The sequence below is a fragment of the Gambusia affinis genome, linkage group LG04 (assembly GCF_019740435.1).
Source record: "Gambusia affinis linkage group LG04, SWU_Gaff_1.0, whole genome shotgun sequence".
NCBI classification, from domain to species: domain Eukaryota; kingdom Metazoa; phylum Chordata; class Actinopteri; order Cyprinodontiformes; family Poeciliidae; genus Gambusia; species Gambusia affinis.
The window spans coordinates 5,428,704-5,453,188 of NC_057871.1; the positions used below are offsets into that span (position 1 = coordinate 5,428,704).

General features: G+C 35.6%; 1 protein-coding gene across 5 annotated transcripts in view; it reads left to right on the forward strand.

Annotated features, from left to right (window-relative positions):
* LOC122829151 (teneurin-3-like) overlaps positions 1–24,485 on the forward strand; it is a 314,256-nt gene that overhangs the window by 16,703 nt on the left and 273,068 nt on the right. For 2 of the 5 annotated variants that reach the window (XM_044113472.1, XM_044113474.1), the window contains exons 1-2: positions 5,176–5,789; positions 22,297–22,345. The exons of 1 other annotated variant lie outside the window; for it this stretch is intronic. The gene's annotated coding sequence lies outside the window, so the exon portion shown is untranslated. Of the gene's footprint in view, positions 1–5,175; positions 5,790–22,296; positions 22,346–24,485 lie in introns of those variants that run through there. 2 more of the 5 variants (XM_044113477.1, XM_044113473.1) reach the window with 2 other exon arrangements.

A 24,485-nucleotide genomic window follows, 5' to 3' on the forward strand; every position in this document is an offset into this window, starting at 1 on the left:
CAAAATGTCTGAATTCTTTCACCAGCATTCATTCAGCTCTACAATAGGCTGGTAAAGAGCCGTTTATTTGATCCATGTGTGTTTGAGGCATCTAAAAGTTGCAGGATGGTAGCCCTTGAGGACTGGACTTGTGGACCCTTGTATTATATAGAGTGCTTTAAATCAGTTGGCACCCCTGGTAAAGACGTGCATGTGAAAAACCCAAATTAACCTGGAAGGAGAAAGATTTTAGTTCAGCTTTTATACGTCAAAATGTCACAATTTTTAATTTGTTTTGCTATTTTGTGGCACTCTTCTGACAATGTAACATCCACATTCCATACACATGATTCACTCACACCTCTAAGTATAAAATATAGTCTACAGAAACTAAGGATGAAAACATTGATAGGTTCCTGAATTGTTCTGACATAGAAAACCAATGGAACTGTTTAATGAAGAGAACCAGGGTTAACTGGAATACTAACAGCTGCATGTCTAACATGGGATGCTTCATTAAAAATGTACAAAAAAGTATTTGTCTAAATTTATCAGAAGGATATAATGTAGCACTTTCCATGTCTATTGGCACTGTTGAATAATGCATTTGTTCAGTGTGAAAAGCAAATCTCACTACTAGAAATAACAGTTTTTCTTTGTTTTTTCTTGCAAATGCCACATTTCTGGCATACCTGACAATTGTGATGCATGTAAAGTATCTGCCTTTTTTCTACTTCACACTTTCTAAAGTTAAACAGTTTCCAGAAACTTTCTCAAAATTAATCAATGACTTTCTTTTTCCCTGGGGCATAAACATGGCATGACATAGAGGTCCACTCTTTTAGCCCCCTTTTCACTCGGGTGGTTCGAAGACCTCTATTTATCTTCCCACCATGCACAGTGAGCATGATGGGAGGTAAAAATTTGTCCAGCGCTCACTGTTACAGAACCACAGCAAAGTGTGGACTCTGGGACTCACGTAGTCTCCATAGCAACCATTACAAGCTATCTGCATTCCAACCATTTGTTAGGGAGACATGTCAGGAAAAATACTTTTTAACAAAATTAAGGCTGTAAATGTAGAAAAAAACACTTTGTATCCTCTATATGGTGAAGGATTTGCGATTCTAGGTATTACTTCTTTTTCAAAGACCTTTGGAGTCTTATTAGAATGCACAAGACATGAACTCCTAAAAGTATAGTTTGACTCTTCAAAAGACATAGGCTACAGAAAAAAAACATCAGAGCAAATCCCAGAATCTGAGTGAACAGGTGAGGAACGGTCAAAAATCTCTCTTTCATATGCTCCAACTTTATAAAATGTTATAGGAAAAGCATTTGTGCACTCCTATTGGTAAGGGGGTCATTCAAAGTATTTATAGTACAAGAGCTAATAGTTGCAGAGGAGAAATTGATTACGGTAAAAATAATTATTTATTGCTGGGGTTTTTTTTTTAACTCAGTGGATAAATGAACCAGAAAACAGGCAGGAAGATTATTAGTTTGAAAGTGTGAAACTGAATTCCAGTAAATAATTGAAGAAAAAAAAGATAACTTTTTTTTTTTTTTACCAAATTTATCTGCATCTCCATTGATGAAATGAGCAACTATGCTGCAGAGGAATGCCATGAGTGCATTTTTGTTGTGATCATTAATTTGATTTTATATTCCTTTAAAAAAGTTTGAGTGACTAAAACTTGAGGTTCCATTAGTGAGACTTTTGCAACCTCTCTTTTTTCTTTGTAGTCAGCATTTTTAATTAATCCACCCAATTCTGTCTGAATTTTAACTCTTAACTCTCACATGTAGAATAATAACCACACACACAAAGACACACCCCACTCCCAGAGAAGGGTTTTGCTTGAATACACACCTGTCCTTGTGCTCTATGCTACAAAGCACACCATCTGACCAGAGGCCATGCCATGAGTGCATTTTGTGTGTGTGTGCGTGGGTGTGTGTGCGTGTGTGTGTGTGTGTCAAAGTGTCTCTTGAGTATTCATACACAGACAGCTCCTCTCTGGCCAAAAGTCCTGACAATAGCCTTCTCCTCTGCCTGTCCTTCGGTTTGTTTGTTTTTTGTCGCTGTTTTATTATTCTGTTTTCAGTTTTTCATTCACACTTTCTTGATAGCTTGCCCTGATTTTTTCCCCCCGTTTTTCCTTACTTTAACTCTTTTATCTTTCTTTGCCTTAAGTTTTCTTTCTTTTGACCCAAAGGATGAATAAATTTGCATGATTTTCCTTAGAGAATGTCCCTAGATGAAGAGTGTCATTGTGTCAGCAAGACTGTCTGTGGCGTGTCAGTGGGTGCCTCAGTGTTGGCATGGGCAAACGTGTGTGCATGGATAAGGGAATGCAAGCAAGCCTACAATGTATCCTCTACACCTTCTCTCTCTCTCTCTCTCCCTCTCTCTCTCTCTTTATTTATTTATATATATATATATATATATATATATATATATATATATATATATATATATATATATATATATATATATATATATATATATATATTGAAATGAGCTCCCTTTGTAAAGTAACTGGACAAACCCTTGATGTAAAGGTGAGGAGGTGGTGTGATCCTTTTTTTAAAATAATGCATTCCAGGTGCCTTAGTAGATCCAATATTCATTTGAAAGATTATAACTCACTACTGGCTCTGGACTATATCGGATCGTCCCCAAATAAGAAAGTATTTGGCTACATTTACCTAATGGATGGATGAAAACTTTTTTCCACCTAAGATTTGGCGTAGGTAACATTATACCCAGTAAACGTCCCTGTTTATGTTCTCACAAAACATAAGGGATGGAAATGTGTTTGTTATTAAAACATTATGTGTATTATTTTTTCTTCTTTTGATCTCATTGAATTTGCCTCTTTGCAAATTTACTGTCTGACTTCATACCCCTTTTGTCACATTCCACTTCTATTTTATATGCATATGTCATTTTTGCTCTTGCACTTTAACTTTTGTTGATCATTTTATTTGTCTATGTTGTCTATGTTTCTGACTATGGGGATAGTCAGAAAAATGCTTAAATCTTTCTATCCATCCATCCATGTGCATATCCAAAATCGAGTTGCAGGAGAAACGGGTCCAGGAGGGAAACCCAGATAACGCTCTCAGTAGTGCTGCTTTACTTCACTGCGCCAGAGTGGAGCAGCAACTGATTTGATGCAAACACTGAGATACTTGTGGCAAAAACTTCACCGCAACCTTGAAGGAGCAGTACACCTTTTTCTGGTTGAGAATAACGGCCTCAGACTTAGGGGTCAGTCTGAATTCAAGGTGTCTAATAGTATTTCATTGGAATTTTTTTTAGTGGTTCTTAAAAACATGCAACATGTTCCCACCAATTTGTGTCATTGGTTTTAAACTATTTTGTAATTTGTTTTAAACTTGTGTTTTAAACTTTGTGTTTTAATTTGTTTTACTTTTGTGTATCCAGATTTCTGCCCAGATCCCTTTTGAAAATAAAATCTGGATTTTAGTGGGGTTTTACCTGGTTAAATAAAAGACAGGAAGAAAAAGAGGAACTGATTTTCAACCTGACCACTTCACACCTGGCTGCGAACCACACCAGTGCCTGCTGAAGGTCATAGCATGAAGATGCCAACAGAACCGCATCATATACACACACAACAAAAAGCCAAGATGATGTTCTTAAACCAAAGATCCTCCTCTTCAGAGCTATACTGCTACTGGCCATAAACACCACAAACAGAGTTGTGGAAAGAGGACATTCCTGGTCAAACACAAACTTGAAACAAACTCTACCGGCCACAACTCTTATTTTGTTAGGACAGCAACAAGATATTCCTGTATACAGTAGAAAACTACTAGTAGAAATAAGAATCAAACTACTATGATCCCCACGGTATCCTGCTCCATGGAAAGCATCTCCACAGCCTTTAGAATCTCAGGATGATTCCTGTTCAACTTAAATAGTTATCTGTGTTATTTCTGATTTTTTCAATGTCATTATGAAATGCTTTTCTGGAGCTACCATCTCTATCACTAGAACTACTAAGCATAAATTCCTCTCAACTGCTAAGCCCTCGCAGAGTTACGCAGGGCACCAGTCCTATTGTCCTGCTTTTATTGTGCAAACAGAATAATTAACTGCAAACCTTTGCACAATTCTATTTACTCAGACTTCCATCTCAATTCATGATAGCTCAAATGTATGTGTCATGAAAATTTCACAAGCCTACCTAAAAAATAACCCACAAACTCACTGATCATCTAATATGAAAGACACACATTCATAAAAATATGGAAACACAATCCTGTTTTATTTGTAAAAATAAATAATAATAGAGTAAATTTGCTCATATAATGAAATAACTTGATTAAAAGAACATGTGAATACAAAGGTTTACATAGGTTTTCACACAAATAAGCTGACCCATGGCCCATGGTACATGGTTGACTATATGCTTGTACACAAACAGGATGAAATAGCACTAAGCACATACATATATACAAAGTGTTGTGTATATATATATATATATATATATATATATATATATATATATATATATATATACACACAAAGTATGCTGTCATATTTTCCATGACAGTGTACATACTTCATCTTTTTGTGTGTGCACACTAATGCTCTCTTCCTTACTCTGATCAAATCCACAAGGCTTAGTACATGCGTCATAAAATCGTTTCATGTTCTGACTCTAAATTAAAACCTTCTATCTCTCACCTCCCCCCAAAAAAGCAAAAACAAAACCAAAGTGTTTTTTATAAAGTATATATATGTGTGTGTGTGCGTGTGTGGGTGTGTGTGTGCGCGTGCGTGCATGTGTGTGCGTGTGTGTATGCTTGCATATATCTATGTATACACACCTATGTTGACCTACACCTGCCAAAGCAGTTTTGGCTTCTGCTGCTCGCACCTCCTTCGTCACCTGTCATATTCAGAGCTCACAGTTCAAAGTCATTGCTGACCCCTTAGCCACCCTACAACCATCTCCATCCACGAGCTCGCTCGCTCGCTCAACCGCGCACCGGTTAAGACGTCAGGATTGGACGCAGCAGGGGATCCCCAGCACACCGTTACCGAGTCGCGCAGCGCATCATCATCCTTCACCGGGAGGAGGAGAGCTCGCGCCGGCTCTCAGTTGAGCGCGAGCGCCAGAACACAGGACACTGTAGTTTCTCACTTCGAGCACAGCTCGCGCTCTAACTCTCCCCCTTCTGCTTTCTGAGTCTTTTGCTTTGTGCTGCGAAAGCCTAAGTGAGAAGGTGCTGCGCGACCGGTGTTTTGGAAGGAAGAATAGGGAGCAGAGGAAATAAAAAAAGGAGGTTTTACCTTCTTGGTCCTGAGAAGAAACAATATGGAAGCGCTGTCTCCTCTATGTTAGTTTTATCGCCACTTGGACAGACGAACCGTGCGTCTGCCCTTCCAAGCGGCACTTTGTTCACCTTCACGTGCGTCCTCATACCTGCGCGCGCCTCGCTGCCTTGGACGTTGTTTTTTTAAAACAAACATAGGTTACAGTTAAAACAATGATGGAAGAGAGGACCGTACTCGTTTTTTATTCTTTTTCTGTTTTTTCCTAGCTGAGAGTAATGTGTCCAGAAGCGCAATAAAAGTGGCGGAAAAGGCGACTCAGCGCGAAGATTTTCCTCAGTGTTCATTTTGGTTTATTTATTTTTGTTTGTTTGTTAATCTTTTGTCGAACTGCTAAGAGAAACGGCAGCTGGCTGAAGTGGAGAGAGTTGGTTCGTGTTAAAAAGTGGAATAGAAGAAGCGGCTGCGGTCGGAGGACTCCCGCACCAACTGGCAGGTAGGAGCGCACTGATACACATGAGGGAAAAAAAGAAAACTAGAAGAAAGCCCATTTGACATTACTGTGTCCAGGATGTAATTGCGGCTTATTTATTTAAATTACGTTTGCTTCCTTTAGAGTTAACCCCACGTCACCTTTTTCCATGAAAAATAGTTGCCGTTCTTTAACATCCAAATACCTTGCTCACAGATGTTGACATAACACCGGAGGAAAAATGAAGACGTGTGACGTGGTCAGCATAATTATGACCTTTTAAGTTTTGCCGTGTTCCACATTGTAAGGAGCAATTAAGACAGCGGAGCCTCCTCAAAAGTTTTTTTGTTTTTTTTGTTTTTCCAATTTCTTGATTGAAGTGCTCTGAGGTTTCTCCCAAAATGTTGGAAATTAGGTGTCTTATTTTAATTAAATGATTTTACAACCAAGAACCACTTTTAAACTTTGAAATGGAAAGCATGCCAATATTATGTTCATTGATTCTCATAATTTATTTTTTGTCGCAGAAAGCAGAAACAAAAACAAATTAAAGCTAAACATATTTCACAGTTGGTATTGTCAATTTAAATTGAGCCTCAGTAAAAATAAAGCAGTTTTCATTTACTTTGAGGAGAGAAAGTTCTTGGAGGTTTTGTGTGAGTGTGTACGGTGTGTGAAGGAGTGGAAGGTTAAAATGGCAAACCACAGAAAATGTAAAACAGCATGAAAGACTCTGAGTGCCTTTGCCTCTGCTGGCATGTCACATATCCCCTCTCTGTTACACTATTTGCCCCTGACTTTCAAAGATGGTGTAGTCTATACCTTACGCACTGTTCATGGAAAATGTACATTTTTGTATTGATCTGCTGCTTTACCTTCTCCAAACATCAATTTGGTATTTTATCCAGAAACCCCTTATTTCTCAGGGGCTTTAGGTAAAGAGGTTTTTATTTTTACTTAGGTGCAGCCCTCTTAGAAATGACAACATTTGTGCCTAGTTACTCACTATGGTGTGTTTGACAGAAAGAAATCTTGAAGACTTTGTAGCTTTTCAAATTTTTACTTTGATGCAAATAATCCAAAGTCCTAATTGTTCCTATGATTGTGTTTGATCTGCCCCATGAGTGTGAGTGATGAATTCATGAGGAAGTTCAGTTGTTTACCTCATTACTTCACACGAATGATGAAAAACGGTGAAATGGCTCCTGCGGCCCACTTTTAAGCAACTAAAAACTAGATAATGTGGTCGTTGGGAATTTTGCATGTGTTTCAAGTTGCATTCGTGTCTGGATTGGTTCAGTGTGAAGTGGTGAAAATAAAATAGACACTTCAAACAATGCCCAATTAAGGGGTGCTGTCTAATAATTCAGTTATCACCTTTAGCACCCATTTTACAGTTCAATGATACTGTATCATTTGTTGTTTTTTTAACTTTTTTAAATCTAGGTATATCATAATAAAGCCAATTTTATTTCAGTTGATTTATTTTCATAGTTCAATAGGCTAATAATGAATTCTGAGCAATAAAATGTATATCAACTGTAAAAACAAAATAAAGAGAATCAATTTACCTTTATCAGATGCCTTCGTATGTGAAAAGCTTCTTACCAAAGCTGCGTTTCTTACTTGCTTTTAAAAGAAAATTTTCAGCTCTTTTGACAGCTTATTATTTCTTTTTGCTGTTAATGGTTTTTTCTCTGCTCATGCTGTACAAATAGATATTTCTCTGTAGCAGACCAGTTTTTCCAAATAGTTTTTCTGCAGTATGTTTTGTAAAATCAGACTTGAAAAGTCTCCAGTGCTCATGGCCATGTTTCCGCATCCAATTGGGGTTCAGAAAATCTGAAATAGCACAGAAAATATGTGTTTAAACTTTTTCTCACCACTTTACTTTAAGTTTGAATAAAACTGTTAGTTCCCAGGTTGATATGTTTGTGGCATTCCTCTCGCTCTAATTAAAATAAAACAGACAGGTTTCTTTTTCGTGCGTATTCTTTTTCCACATTTTAATGTTGCCTTTATGATAAATGATACAGAAATAAACCATAATGCATTTGAAAGATGTCAGGAGGATTAATAGTTTTTAAATGTGTGAGATAAGGCCAGAGGTCAGATGAGGTCGGATAAGCTCGGACTTTGACTTGTTAGATGCAGTTTGCAGTTTATGCCAATAGATGTCCTGATATCCTTTGCACTGAACCCTAAATGTGATTCAGTCACTCAAATGGGAGCGCAGTACCATTACTGCTCACTCCCAGTTGTGTATTCCTTTCCTGCCTGCACCTGCAAATATGCAGCTATTCACAGAATAGTTCAGCTGATTTTTTTATTCACCTTCCTTACTGTGTATTTTCCCTAATGTGGTCCGTGGTCATTATTTTCACTTCACAGTTGACTGACCTGCCCACAGGATATTTCTGGATGTTCTACACACAGTAAAGTTAGTTTGCATGTTCTGCCACACAGGGTTTCGTAACATAGTGTGTATGGAAAGTGTGTGTTTTAGACCTGTGTCCTTGTTGCCACACAAAATATGGTAATTGTTCCACCCTTGCTTCAGGACGTTAATACAACTGTTTTGCTTCTGCAAAATAGGAAATTAGACAATTTACAACATGACAATTTTTCTAACTAAACTGGTGACATATTCAAACATATTTATTCAGACATAAAATATTTGAAACAGGCGAAAAATGAAACGACAAATTTAAATGAATGAATGAATGAATAATCTAACACATACAAATGGAAATCAGTGACTTTTTTTTATAAATGTAAATACATGTTAAACACAGATGCAGTTTTAACATTGGTTTCGTTGTAATTTATTGAGTCTTTCTGAGTAGCATAGCGTGATTTATAAGGAAAAGATAAATGAATGTATGGCACCTTCTTCTGTTTAGTTTTATGTAAATTAGGAGCTTTGTGTAATCACATAAGTAACTTACTTTTGTTGATTTGTGACAGGAAGAGAGTTCTTTGTAACCTGGTCCTGCATTGAGTGTGTGTGTGCGTGCGTGTGTGTGTGTGTGTGTGTGGGGGTGTGTGTGTGTGTGTGTGATGTGCATGTGGGTGCTGGTGTTAATTTTCTCTAAATATTTTTAAGAGAATACATAGTTAGTACATTTTAAATGTAGCCACACTTCAAGAAACAAACTTTATGCAAGTAATTATCAAGTGAGAATTCCAAAATGCCTAACATTAGAAATCAACGTCTGCATAAATCAGAACAGGGCCCACAGAGATGTTTTATTGCCTGTTCATTTTTTGTGTGCTGTAAAATGCTTCAGAACATGTCTCATTTACCTGTGCACACTAAAAAACCCAAAAGGCACTCGATTTCAGCAGCCCTTTTTCCTACAATTGTACATTTGCTTCCAGTTGGAGTCGCTTATGTTCAGTCCTATCTTCTACTCCATGACCTCTGTCCCCATCAGACTGTAAGGCTCTCAGTGTGTACATGTCTCTGTGCCTGGGTTTGTCTACAGTTTTGTTAGTAATATAGTGGTTTGGTATTTGTAAAGCTTCTATATTCTTTTTAATTTGTTGCTTTGTTTTAACTATTACAATTTTTAAACTGAGCATTTACAGACTTCTGCCTGTGTGTTTGAAGTGAAAGAGAGATTTGTGCATCATTTACACTTTAACCAGGGATCATTCACCTTGAAGAGCGTGATAAAAGCAGTGCAGTGCTGCATTAGAGGACCACATTTGTGCCAGTGAGTGTGTTTGAATCTTTACTTGAAATTTAATAGAAACACAATGTTTGACCTTCCTCATAGTTTGTTCAGAAGCACATCGCTGAAACAAAATTAATCCACTCTAGCTTTTTATTCTGTTATACTCACAGTTAAGTTATGTGTTGTTATTAAGCAATTAGATACTCTGTCAGTTAGCTGAAGGAAGCTCCCTAGATTTTCTAGCTCTGCATCCATGAAGGGAAGGAATAAAACTTATGTGAAACCTGTGGGGAGGATATATAATATATGTATATGTGTGTGGATACATGGATTACAATTTACAAAGCTCCTGGACATTGTTTATATTAAAACAGTATGAATTCAATTTAGAAAGATGAAATTTAGCTTCAGTTAGCTGTCAGGTGTAGAAGAATTGTGAGAAAAGCAATCAACACAGATTAAATGTACTCAAATTAAAGGTTCAGTTTTTCTAAAAAAATAATTTTTTCCAATATTAGGCTTTTGTGAAAGAAGATAAATTTATTTTTCAAATCTTTAGCTAATTTATTGTTCATTCCGGTGGATACTAATGATAAGTTGTAGCTTATAAAATCTGAAACTTTTTTTATTTTTAACAAGGCATTTCATAATTCAGAGTCATAATTCTGAAAAAAACATAAATAAATAGAATTTGACCAGTCCTGACCATAACCCCATGAAGAAGTTTTACTGAAGACGGCTTTACACAGCAGCCTGACCGTCGCTTCATTGACACCCGATTGAGAGGAATACATGTTGTCTTCAGAGCTAAATATAGTAAAACAGTGTAATGAAGTTTTTGTTTTCCGATCGTAATCGTCATATTTGGTTTTGTAATTTGGTTTTGTATATCTAGCAATAAATTTTGGACATATCTTTGAATATCAGATTGGCAATGAGCTTTCTTTCTCATTACATTGAAACCAGTATTAAAGATTGTACCTAGTCTGAACCATGGGTAATTTAATTGGCTAATAAGCTTCCTAAAATAAACAAACAGATAATATGCAGAAATTAGGAGTAGATAACAGTATGTTACAGATTTAGCTATTTTCCTTACAAAAGTCATGAATGATTTTTATTGCATTTAATTTGAACGTTGTCTATTGGAATGTGGGATATTGTACACGGTCATCATACTTTGTATTTTTCATTAAATCCCCAGTACATTCTACATTGTGACCCGATTTAACCTTTAGCGCATGTCCCAGGATTTTCCATCTGCTCCTCAGTTATCTGTGTTATCTCCTTGGATCACTCCAAGTGGCTCCAAGCTGTGGCGCCCTTTCTTTTTTGTTCTTCACCCCAACAACTTAAGCAGGTGTGTCCTGTTTTGTTTTTCTTACATAAGTCCCCGATTGGGTTTTAAAATGCAATGCTAGCTTTCTCTTTACATCATAATGCAAATTTTAAAATAAACCTTACCAGGAATCTCAACACACGTCGCCGTTGCTGTTTGAAATTTGACTGCTACAGCTGGCTGCTCCGAAATGCAATTTTTGTTCTGTCACAGGATTGGGTCACGGCAGAGTTCCTAGAGGCTGAGCCCTTTTTTCAACACGTTTCGTAACTACAGAATGACGTGCACTGCTATATTTAAAAATAAGCACTGTTTTGTCTTTCCATCATTCTTAGGTTTACATTTTTGCTTTGCAGCAACTATTGTGAAAGCTTCACATGAACGTCTGGAATTGACTTGAAACAAATTCGAGCAAAGAAGACAGTTATGATATGCACACACTTTGGAAAATAGGGACAAGAAATGTTATGAAAAAACATTGCTTTTTAGATACTTTGAATTCTTCTGGTTAATGTAAAATGTTAGCTTTTGTTTTTCTTCCAGATATGTAAACCATTTGAGTCGTCGTATGCTGTAGTTGTCCATATGACAAAAGCAAAAGGAGAAGCAAAATCTGCTTTAGTCTTTTGGAAATTGAAATCTTGGAATGTAAGTCCCGGCTCGCCATCTTTATCTTATTCCTTTCTTCTGTTAAATTATTTAAAAATCATCATCATCATCATCATAATTTATATAATTTTGTTATTATCATTTTAGGTTTTAGGATTTTTGAAAAGGAAAAACGATACAATTTTTATGTGAGATAAACAAAAGACAAAATAAGATGAAGTTTAACATCTGAACATTTATGGACTTTTATTTTATTTTTTCTGTTGTCAGTGTTGTGTTTCTGTTCTAAGTAATTGTTTTCTTTGTTTCTTTTTTGAGTAGGTCAACGTGCTTAAGATAGTCTCAAGTGTTAAAAAAAACACAAAGTGGTTTACATGCATCTGCATTTCTTTCATGTTAAGACTGCCTGCATAGCTGTACTGGATCTTGCATATTGGCAGAATACTACAAAAAGGAGTACTTATATGTTAGCTGAAGATGAATACCTTTCTTTACTTTTATTAAGGAGTTTTAAAAGCAGAAAGTTGAGTACATTTTACATATAAATGACATTTTCTTCTGCATTTCTGAACATTCATGTACTACAGATGCAGATTCTGAGGTTTCTGTCAAGGATGATTGAAAAGACTCATTTAATCTGTACGAACCCTCTTGGGATGTTCAGTGTGTAGGGCTCTCTTTTTTATTTGTGTGTGTGTGTGTAAATTAAACTGAAATGAATTTATAAGAATTTTTCTGAAAGCATCCCTGATGCATATTGTATTCAGACTGCAGTTTGAAGAGGATAGTGAATTATTCAAAGTGAGCCATTGGAATAAATTGACAAAGATTGTATACAGCATTAATTTACAAATCAAAAATTCTTGAAAATTTGTACACTTATGAAAAAAGACAATTTGAAATGTGCTTAGCTTGGGCCTGGTTATAGAAGCAATACATTGATGATTATTTATTTAAATAAATTAAACACAGTGGAAAGAGAATGTTTTATTTTGCTACAAAGCCCATCTCTTGCATGTGCCTAGTATTAGACATTACTTGTCTGGTATTAGACACAGACAAGTATTTATGCACTTCTATAAATCACACACAATCATGCTCATTCAGAATTTTGTTCAGCCCTCACAGATAATCAGCAGACACACCTCTAATTTCCTCCTGTAATTCCAGTGCTTTGGACAGTGTGAGGTTCCTCCTAGTGGCAATATTCGGTACTAGAGCAGCTAAGCAGTTTATGTTTTTGTAAGATGCACATAAATTGGCCTAAAGATGGTCGTTTATTTTACTTTCATAAAATATACAATATTTATCATTACTTAAATGTTAATTTTACTGAGTCACAATTTCATGATAAAGAAAGGAAATCACTTTTTGCTTGTGTGTGCGTGTATGGGCGTGTGTGTGTGTGTGTGTATATATATATATATCTATATATAGATATATATATATAGATATATATCTCTCTATATCTATATATATATATAGATATATATATATATATAGATATATATATATAGATATATATCTCTCTATATCTATATATATATATAGATATATATATATAGAGAGAGATATATCTATGTATAGATATATATATATATATACACATTGGGACACATTTTTTATTAAGGTCTTTTTCCAGACAGTCATATGGATTTATGTTAAATACATAAAATGCTAATTGTTACCACATTTATTTGTTCTAATGAATAAATAAAATGGCAGTAAAGGGAATAAATCTTGGAACAGAAACAGGATCAAGTGTCCCTCTTTAAACTGAAACTTTAAATATTTTTCTTTCCTCCAGATTCCTCTTTTTTTTTAATTATTGTGTCCTGAATCTAATGATAAATGAACAACATTTAATCATTAAAAATGTTTCCCAAAGTATAATAAATGTTGGTACATTGAAATGTTAAAAAATTAAAAAAGAACATTAAGACGCTGGAGTCTCTTGTTTCTGTGTGTTACAGACAACAAACCTCTGCAGCATGAGGTGTCTAATTATGTAGTTTAAAGCTGTAAAATCCATTTTATTATTTTATGAAGTCCACTTTTCCTTTCTTATGTTTTCTGAAATACACCTATTCAGTTCTAACCCGATATATTAAACCAAAAAATATGTAATTATTCAGTGAATGAAAAGAGTTCAATAATTCAATAGCCTAATTTATCCATGTGCTGTTATTCAGGTTTCACAAATATAACAAGGCTGTTGTTAACCTGAACATTGAATCATTTTACAAGGTGTTTAAAAGAATTTCAATGTTTTTTTTCCAAAACAAAGAATCTCATGTTTTTTACAGTTGAATAAAATAAAATCTTCCTTTTAAAAATGCTTTACAGTTTAACTCACCTACAAAATTCCTGCAAACATTAAATCCTTGTGCAGACAATCATAATTATCATTATCTTAATTCATTTCTATTTCCTAACTCATCTTTATTGAAGTATTTTGCATGTCAGGGTTTTTCTGTTTAGCTCCCATTCCTGCATCTCTCCGTTTGCACCGTTTTACCCAATAAATGAGCAATGTTTATTTTTTCCCCCAGAAAATATCTGATACAGCATACGCAGCAAGAAAGCACTCAAAAAACTCTAATCTCAATTTATTTAAATATTAAAAACAAAAAAACCTGGTTCTCACTAATTTGCTGCTAATTCATAATTCTGATGTTACTCTTCACTAGAAGTGGTTGTCATGTGTTTGCTTGCTCCACCAGTCAACCACGTGCTGACAAAACTCGTAGAAAAATTGTTCTCCCAAGTCATAACATTTGCTAGGCCTTATTCCTTTTTTTTTTTCTTTTTGGAAGTCAGTGTTGCAGCCAATTTTTTGGCTATTGCAAAAAATTGCTTGCCGGCAGTCTCAGTACCATGGTGAGCATGGAAGCCTGACTGAGAGATGCTTACAAAGCATTCTGTATTGGAAGTTGCACAAAATTTGTTTTGTTGTAGAATGATGCAGATGAGCAAGTGTTCGCACACTAACAAAGCTGAATGAAAATATATCGTTTACTAAAGACTCCTGGTGCTTTTGCAGGTATGAAATGGAGAGGTGCACCATGGGATGTTTGGTACTGGCCACCATTCTATCCCATCAATGCAGATATTCTACCTCTTCTCTTTCTGCCATTTTGAACTTAAACTGTTACATGCCATGTTGGTTTTAGGGATGCAAGTTATTGATTTATGAGTTAATTTAAAATTGACTGATGTTATTGACAGACTAATAGTTATATGATAAGTGACCATTTTAAATAAACTTAAGTTTTATGTTATGTTAAGAGGGTTGACTGTCTTTTCATAAAATAAAGAGCTAAAGTTTTCATAAAATGCTGAATTTCAAAAAGATGGATTTTACCATTTTTTGTCAGTTTTATAACATGTTGGCTGAATAAACAAAAAATTTTGATTTTCTCACATTAATAATTTAGACATATTTATAAAATATAATAAGACATGAATCTATTAGGTTGCTGAATAGAAAATGTAAATATGTGAAACACTTAATTCTCCATGAACAGAGAGATGTTCACACGCGGTTCATGAGGGGAAACAAAGATTTTACTCGACGCCCCATCTCAAAGAAGTGGACAAAAACTGTGATGTAATTCTCTGCTGTCAGGACAGTTTCCAATCAGTTGTGAGAACGACACTTGGTGCTGTTAGTCGTGCTTCCAATTCTGCTACCTTCCAGTTGTAGTTCCCCTCTAACCAGGTAGTTATGAATCCTCTCAGGGGAGTGTTAAAATCCATTAACTCATGAAGATCATCACCTTGCTTAATGGCATTATGTCTTTTTCAATTGTGTTGCAATTTTTTCCATAATGCCGTACGTTTTTCTGTCATCGCATCCTTCCATTTGAAGCACATCAGTCATTTTTGGTTAAGAAGTTGATGCTGCTCCATCATGCAGCACAGCTGTATGAATGTTATTAAGGTGAAACTTAAGGAGCTTGTCAAGTGTTTATATTTTGAAACAGGATTGCATAGGATGCATTTTCCATGCCACAACAAACACTATTTGGACCGTTTTTATTTCCTGTTCAGGGATGGCCCTGCCATCTTTATTTTTGTACCAACTTGCTCCACTTTAGGATGAAAAGAAGTGCTCCCTTCTGGGTGGTGGGCACATTACAACACTGAAAGAAGGTGTAAGCTGCCTAAGCATTTTTAGACAATCAAATAAAAGCAATTTTGATTTCAGCAATATTTTTGATAATCAGCAATTAATTATTGCATTCTTAGTTGGTTTCCTCCTTCAAAAAGAGCCAAAACACACTGTCAAAATGTTTTTATAAAATATATCGCAGATATATATTTTATAGTAAATGTAATTGTTTGTAAACTCTTATTGTAGATACGCTACAGCATACCTTGAATTGGCAAGTCTTTTTTCCTCCAAAGTATCCATTTTTCAGAAACTCATCCTTACATATTATCTCATTTTATAGGCTGGATATATGGTCACACGTCTTCCACAAATACCTGATCTGGGTTGTGAGCGTTATTGGAAAAGGTGAAAATACACTGCAGAAATTTCAGCTCAATAATTAGTCTTGTACGGTTCCTGCCATAACACCCTCAAAAGTGTCTGCCTTTCTTTCTTATTAGTGCTCAACTGTAAAACGTTGTTTGTTTCATAAAACTAAATGCATCCCCTTTCAGTTCTTTCTCTGATTACGTTCTGTATTTGGCCTGCATTCCTCAAAGTGAGTCCTCAGCTTTGTAAGCAAAACATCTGGAGAGAGTGTGTGATTTGTTTTGCTGACTGTCATCTGTGTGTATGGGAGAAGAGGTGCAGGAAACAGGGTTGTCAGGGTCATCACACACCTGCGTGTTCGCATGTATTCCAGAAGCAGGAGGATAGAGTGCCGCCGCTGCTGCACTGTGATGAGGTTGGGGTATCCCGCAGGGACCTATATGATGAACATGTAAATATTTCTTCACCTGAACAAAATGACATTGTGCAAACTTGTGCAAACAAAAGTTTCGATCGTATAATGAAAAATATTAAGTCCACGCATATTTGGCGGTGCACTGTAACAAACTTTGTATTTGAAAAAGGTCCTGTTTGTCTTAACAACAAAGCTGTAACTAAAGCTTCTGTAGCGCAGATTCACTGTGAATGCTGCATCAAATCTACCAGCACCTCTAATGATGAATGACTGCACACCAAAACACACACGCACGCACGCACACAGTCGAACAAACATTACACAACAGGGACTTTGATGATGTTCAGCTCTGTTCCTTTAATGTTTTTGCCAGCTGGTCGAAGCTTCTCTTCTCAGGGAATGTGGTCATTCTTCTCCTTTAATGACGACATACAGAGATAGAAATGTTTGCACGTGGTCAGCTGGAGAGGGATCCAGACAACCTTCACTGACTGGCCCTCAGACTAAATTTACCCAAGGGCATCATGGTTGGATAGATGCAAAAACCTTAAATTCCTTTTAAGAAACGCTCAAACTGGCTCCATGCATAAACTGCATGAACTGCAAGGGATGACAAACAGCTATAGTTTCAAATAGGTCAGCGTTCTTATATGGGTTAGGTGTTTGTGTGTGTGCTTGCAACTCATTGCTGGTCCAGGGGACAACAGGCTGAGTTTAGCTCTTTAGACTGTTTGGCCCTCATTTGTTGTAGTGGGACATTGTGGAGCGCACAGGAAATTGCATATTTAAGCACAAGCACTGTATATAAAAATAAAAAGTTTTATTTTTGTTTAATATTGCAGCTTCTACAAATAAAAATAGAAAATGAAGAAAAAAAAATGAATAAAACTGTTTCTTGCAACACAACATGGCTCAGTTTTATTGCATGAGCTTTTCTGTGTGAAGTAATTAGTGAACTTCATCTACTCATCTATTCATTACTTCTATTTTTTAATATAGCTGCTAACATTTTTAAAAATACAAATAACAAAATACAGCGTGATACAGTTTCTATCATTTAATGTGGAGCGTCTTTCTTTACTTTGGTCATTTTTTATTTAAATAGAGAGAGGCTGGTAAAAAATAAATAAATAAAGATTAACATCATTCTAAAATGAATATATCATGTTGGAAGGAACCATTCTTGAACTGTGCAAACCCTTTCAAGACCCCTGCAGCTAGATTGCTTCAGTTACACATCTACAGCTAAATTGCAGATAATTCATCCCTAAAATAGAATTCACTCTGAAAATTGCTACCTACTGCGAAGCTATCAGTGGTTTTTGATGGTAATCAATATATAGGTTCATTTTTTAATTTACTTTTTTTCTTTGCTTTTTCTTACTAGTTATTTGATTAATTTTAATGGAAGTTACTGAAGTAATATGTTTGGTATTTTTAGATACATTTTACCTGCACAACATACTTTTTTCAGTTTGCTTTCTTCTTTTTTTCTATTGTCTTTCACACCACCTTTTGTTCATTATTTTTAACATCTGGTCAAAGAAAACTATTTACTATTTACTCAATGAACACAATGACATATTATCCAGCAGGTGACAAAGAATCAATAACATATAAAACATTACACTCTTCATAGTTGTCATTAAAATATCACAGTCTGCAGCATGAGAACGTGAATTGAATGCTTGCATCCAAAATTTTATTGGAAATTGTGTTTAAAGTGTCATATATTCGGACTCTGAATACTGAAAATATATTTGACCAAATGGATGAACAATAGTTGCTTTTACTGTCTATGGCTGATGTATGAGTATGTGAAAGAGCAGTGTGCACTTTACGATGGTAAAGACAGAAATGAGTCAGAAAAATAATCAACAACAGTGTTTTTGTAATGTATTTTTCTCATGGTGTTGGTTTTGTTGGTCTGACTAATTGTACAGTGTATTACACCATTCATCTGAGCTAAACTGCATACTATAGATAATTTTTACAGCAAATTTCAACAAAATAATGCAAAAAATAAATGATACATCTGCAAAAAGTAATCTGTTTTATTCAATGCAGCTTTTTGTTTAGCGGGTTTGAAACAAAGTAACAAAGGATATTATGCTGAAATTTAAAAATACAGTATTACATCATTACAATTATTGAATAAGTGTAATACAAAGAAACACATAAGAAGAAATAAAACCTAAAAACATATTTAAGAACATTGTCTTCTTTAATGCTCTTCTAACATTCTTTGGTTTATAAAGCCGTTCATGATGTATTATGCTGTTCAGCCAAAATACTAAAATGTCCCACAGTGTCTCGTACCTTAATGCATGCACACACACACGCACGCACACACCCCACGCACACACAGGGATTTAGGATAATGTACACGTCAACATTTTTTTTCCATTTTGCTAAGAAACTACTTTTTTCTTACAATAACGTCCCTAGAGGGTTGGTTGGCATTTTATTCTGGACAACAAATATCTCAGGCACACACACCTGCTGACTCAAGCACATGCAACCATGCAAACCAAATATATACAAGAAACACTTTCGTTGTGACTCTTCTTCGAAGAACGGTTTGTGTTCTTTTGAGACGTCTGGTCAGTTGCTTTTGCTCAGATTTTGTGACTTTTCTCTGGATGCCTTGGTTTTTCCCCTGTCATCAATAAACACATTAGAATAACTGATTATTTAAATTTGGATTTTCAATAAATATGTACAATATAAATTATCTACTGTCCTCTGAAAATAATATTTTTGAATATTAAAACTGAAACGCTTATAGCAAAAATGCTTCTGAATTCCTTTTTAGCTGGCATTATTGCACAATTGAGCTAAACAATTTGACAGGTAGCCAGCAACATGAGAGAAAGTGTAAATGAAAAGAAAATGTTTTTCAGAATGACAGACAAAGGCATCTCATTATGTGGTTCAAGTGAGCTGGTAGATATTTAAGACAATCTGAAATCAATTTAGTAAAAGAATCTAAGCATGTTACAACTGAGGGCAATGGGTATTGTCACCCCTGTACGTTGACACCACAGTCTACTGTGTGTTTGTGACCATTTAGCTTTCAGTTAAAATCTGTTATGAAACCTTGACTTATAACAATAACCGACTTGGTGGCACGACTTCCCCTCTCAGCTCCTCCAGACTAGTGGCAGCAGTAAGAGTAAGAGCTTCTTAAAGAGACATAGGCCCAAATTCCAGACATCGAATTAATAAGTCAAATTTCTTTTAAGTTATCTTTGATATACAGCATTTGCAGCATTTTACAACAACTGAATGTAACATACTTACTTGAATGCGCTATAAAATAATACCTGTCCCTTAAAGATTATTTTGGTTTGCAAACTATAAATCAATAAAATATTCTGAGTTTTGAAGAACTCTCTGTCCTTAAGAATTACAAATAATTTGACATATGAAAAAGAACATTAAAAAGTCCTTTTCACTACGGTCAGTAAATAGGAAGCAGAAAGATGACAGAAGAAGAATAGAGAGAAAGTTGAAAGGAAAGACAAAGGTTTCAATCCAGACTGGAAAAATGGTAAGAAAAATGTCACTGCTAAACTTGATTCAATATTATATGAACTCTAGATCAATCAGTCAAAAAATAATAATTTCTCATATCAATTTATGACAGATGAGGTTAAGCGAAATATTTTTTTCAGTTGTTTGTCTACAGCACACCTAATAACTCCTGTAAGCTGAATATGCTTTGAGCAAAAGCGGGCATATAAAAAGTCATTTGAATTTCAGTACCCTATCTTTCTTCAGCAAATAAAAAGGCAGAAAATGCAGTAACCTTTGGATGATGTTTCCCTCTCAAACAGGTATTTGTGAGAATAGCAGTATTGGTTTATGGTCCAATCAATACTGTACAAGAAAAGAAGAACCTATGGCTTCTTTGTAATAAGTTTACCCTTTGAAAAATTCAGTGTTTGGTTTTTGCATGAATTGACTGTTTTATGTTAATTATCTCCTGAGTTCCTGAATCAGACTGTGCTTTGATTAAGTTTCTAAAGTCTCACTATTGCCCTTAATCCAGTTTTCTTTTTCTACACTTCCTGTCCAGAGTCCCTCAGGCTACTCCAAAAGTAACATAAATGTGAATGAAGTTACCTTAATTGTTTGGAAGTAGATCCTGTGGGAGCAAAAAAATCAATAAAATGATAGAAAAATGAAGAATCCTTCTATTCAATGTTAATCTCCTTTCTCTTTCTTTTTCTTTTTCCCCCTTAGGCACAGACAAAAAAGCTCATCTGTGGTTGTATCTTAAATCATTTTTTAAATTCAGAATAGAAAAAAGTTTCATATAACCTTGTTAATTCCTCAGACTCTCTGTGATAAATGTTTGACAAGATGAAGCCGCCAAATTAAACCTGTTTACACTGTTCTGATGCTATTTTAATAGCACACGCTCAAAATGTTTTATCTACCTTGGCAGGGCAGAAGTGGAATTGTTAATCTGCTGGTGGTGACACATCTCTGAGCCAGTAATAGAGAAAGCCACAGAACTGAATGTGTTATGAGAGGAGGACAGTGTGTTTAACCAGCTTCATTGATTCATAACACAATCTTGCACACAGTGATGTGCTGCCGAGGTTCCTATTTGTTCTTTCAGAATTACAGTTTTTTCCTGATTCACCTGCTTAAAGGAACTGGGATTCACTCAGCTGTCATCATCGCCATCTCAGCTGAGCAGAAGACTCCTGTTAACCATTTGTTACTGTTACAAGACATTTGCAAAACAGTTAACATATTCAAGCAGTCCAAAGTCAGTTGTTTTAACTATGATAACTAAAGAGAAACCCTCAGTTCCTAGCAATTAGAAGCCATCATTATGAAACCACTGTAGCACCTGGTTCACACGCCTTCCCACAAGTTTTCACACATTTTAAGGCCAATCTGCTGGTCTTAAATCACCTCTTAACTATTTAAGTAGTTTTCTTATGGTTCTATCTTTATTTCTGTGCAAATTTGGACATTTGTGTAAATGTATTTAGTTCTTCATTATTTTTGCCTAAACCTGTTTCAGTGCTGGTCTTTTTGGTTGAGTGGTGCCTAAGCAGTTGGATTGTCCTATTTGATTAAAACAGTATGACTTTACATAATGCGGAACAGGTTTTCCTCACTTATTACCATATTCAGGTATAAAACCATCTCAGTGAGACGTAAAGGTGAGAAAAGGTGCCCATCTGTGTTGTTCTTTACCAGCGTGGATCCAAAACAGATGAGATTGAGTATCGATAGTTGGTAGTAAGTAGCAGTAGCTCTGTCAAGCCGATAACCCTAACCAAAGTAGCCATCAGACCGGAGAACAAAGTGGATTTAATCTAAAAATGTTCTCACGCTCTCTTGCTCAGAATGGACAGACTGGTTTGAGATGATAGAAAGGTGACAGTAGCTCAAGTAAACTATTGTTACAACCAAGCTTTGCAGAATACCATCTCTGAAAAGACAACACATCAAAACTTGAAAGGGTACAGACCACTCTGGGTGTTACTCCTGTCAGCTCAAAGCAGGAAATTGAAGGTATAATCTTAAAAAGCACATCAAATGGTGACATTTATGTCACGATTTATGTCACCATTTGATGCGCTGTTGTGGCACTTTGCTCCTACATTGTTCGTTTTTATAATAAAGTCAGTCAGTTTGATCAGGGTCACTGAAATTAGGGAAAACAGATTGGAAAAATGTTGCCTGCTTCAGTAAATCTGAGTTTTAGCTGCAGCTTTCAGATGGTAAGGTTCAAGCCTGCCATCTCACAGCAGACAGACAATTAAAACCCCAGAGGTCCTTGGTCCTAAGTGGTCTACATTCAAGTTCAAATTTCATCTTTCTCCAACAAAATAATGCAACATTTTACAGCAAAGTAAAACCCTAATTTGAAGATGTGTGAAGCTGTCTGACGTATTCAGCTTCTGTATACACTAAAGAACTTTGTAACACCAAAAGCCATCAACTAACTTCTCATTTCACATTTCCCTATTCAGTGAAAACAATGGATCTGTGACTCAGCCACATCAGTCCTGCCTTGAGACGGTAAAACCAATTACTTTCTCCTCCATTCTGTCCGTGTCAAGAATCATACATTTTAGCATCTTGTGCAAAAAGGCTGAAACGCAGAGTTGCTTTAAATCAATGCTAAAAAACAGTTTGTTAAGAGTTGCCTTCAATTCATACTAACTGGAATGTCATTACTGTTGTCTGCATTCACACCTTTCACCACTCATTTCTTTTGCCTCGACAATGTAACGTTTCTTGTTTGTTTAATGTTTACATAAGGTAGCGCACTTTAAATTCCCCTGTGGTTGAAATGTGCTACACAAAAGGTGTTGCCTTGCCTTGCCTTATACCGTGTTCTTTTCTGTTTTTCCAATAAAATATCTCTTTAAATGTGAGAGGTAAAGGAACTGGGGAGTAGAACGGAGTTTCAAGCTTAGTAAGTGCGATACAATATTCAACTCATTCAACCTCAATCAAGGAAGTATGCAGCTTTTGCTGAAACAAGGTCTAAGCAGTGCAGATAGTCTTGAGAGGCATTTCAGTTGTGTATGCAAACCAAATAAATGTCTTCTTTGATCAGTCAATGAATCCTTGATAGATGAATAGTATAGATAAATAGACTAGGAACTCATATTTTCAAGGTCTGGTTTAGAGGCAGAGCCAGAGAGAACATGACTCAGTGTGGGGATCACTTGTCAAATGTAAGTGACCTGACACAGTGCAATGTAGAGCAGAAGGCTTTGCTTCAGTTTGCTGCTCTGACGCTCTCAGTGCTGAATCACTGGTGCTGAATGTTACTGAGCTACCAGAAAACTACTACATGTAGAGGTACAACCACCATTTTTGCTCTGTGTGTTGTGATTCCCCTTTCAGCTGTCAAACATGTCTACTCCAGGTAGAATATGGCATGACTGCATCTATTCTAGGTACAGCAAGTGTACGGTGAATTGGCCTTAAACACAATGCATCAAAAATGACCCCATCATGTGGAAAATTTAAATTATTTAGGATAAAAATTGAGATTTTATGGATTATTTTAATCACATTAAAGTCAGAGGTGAATAGCTACTAGTTCCATGTACTCAGTTACATTTTCTTTACTAAAATATTCTAGATTTAGCACTGTTGTACCTATAAGGGGTAAGTATTCTGTAAAATATACTATTTTCAGCAAAAAGGTCATCATCCTACAATGGCTATAAGCTAAATACAATTATTCACCATTTTCCATAGGCAGAAAAGGATAGAGTAGCCAAATCCTACTCAAGTAAAAGTAGTTGACAGCTAGTTGAGGACTGAATAGCTGTCTAATCATAATAGTAGAGATACAATATTGAAAATATTACTCAAGTGATGTGTGCATGCTGTTTAAATTAATGTACTACAAGACAAAGTCATAAATCTGTGTCATTCTGTCTAATTCTCAAAAGGAACATTTAAATAGACCTGATTTGTCATCTTGTCAACTTCAGACTCACAAAGTGTTTATGTGGTAAATATTTTACCTGAAAAATCTCAAGGCAGGATTTAATACTAAAAATAATAGAATAACCACACTTGCAATGTAGAGAGGTATAAATTTTTCTTGGTTTTCTACAGCTGTTCAACATACACAAAACCAGAGACAGAAATATACAAATAATCTTCTGCTAAGCATAAAAAATTCATGTGGGAGCAATGAAAAGACTCTGAGGGTCTGAGTTCAGATTTAACCTTTTTCTGGTGTAGGTGGAACAGGATTGGCAAACAAAGTGATTCACCTGTCATCCCTGTTGACTGTGGGGGAAAGGTCATAATCTCATGGTGAGGATTTGTTTCAGGATTGTTATGTACCCAAAATAAATTTAACAGTAATCTACTGGGGGGCAAAATCCATTAACACATTTGCCCTTCCCAGTTTTGAAAAGCACATTCTAATCTAACCAGGTATGTTTAATAGAAAACAGGCTTTTAACATAGAATAAAACATAATCTGTACATATAAACTGGTCTGAACCATGAGCAGATTCAGAATACCAGCATAGGTTCTTGGTAAAAATTAAAAATAAACTAAAAAACTTTATATGAAAAAAGTTGTTTTAGTAACTATGCATTATTACCACATAAGTTAATAGGTAGGTGAGACCTAGATATCTGATGAAGATAAGATGTAGCTGGTCGTTTTTAAGAGGCAAAG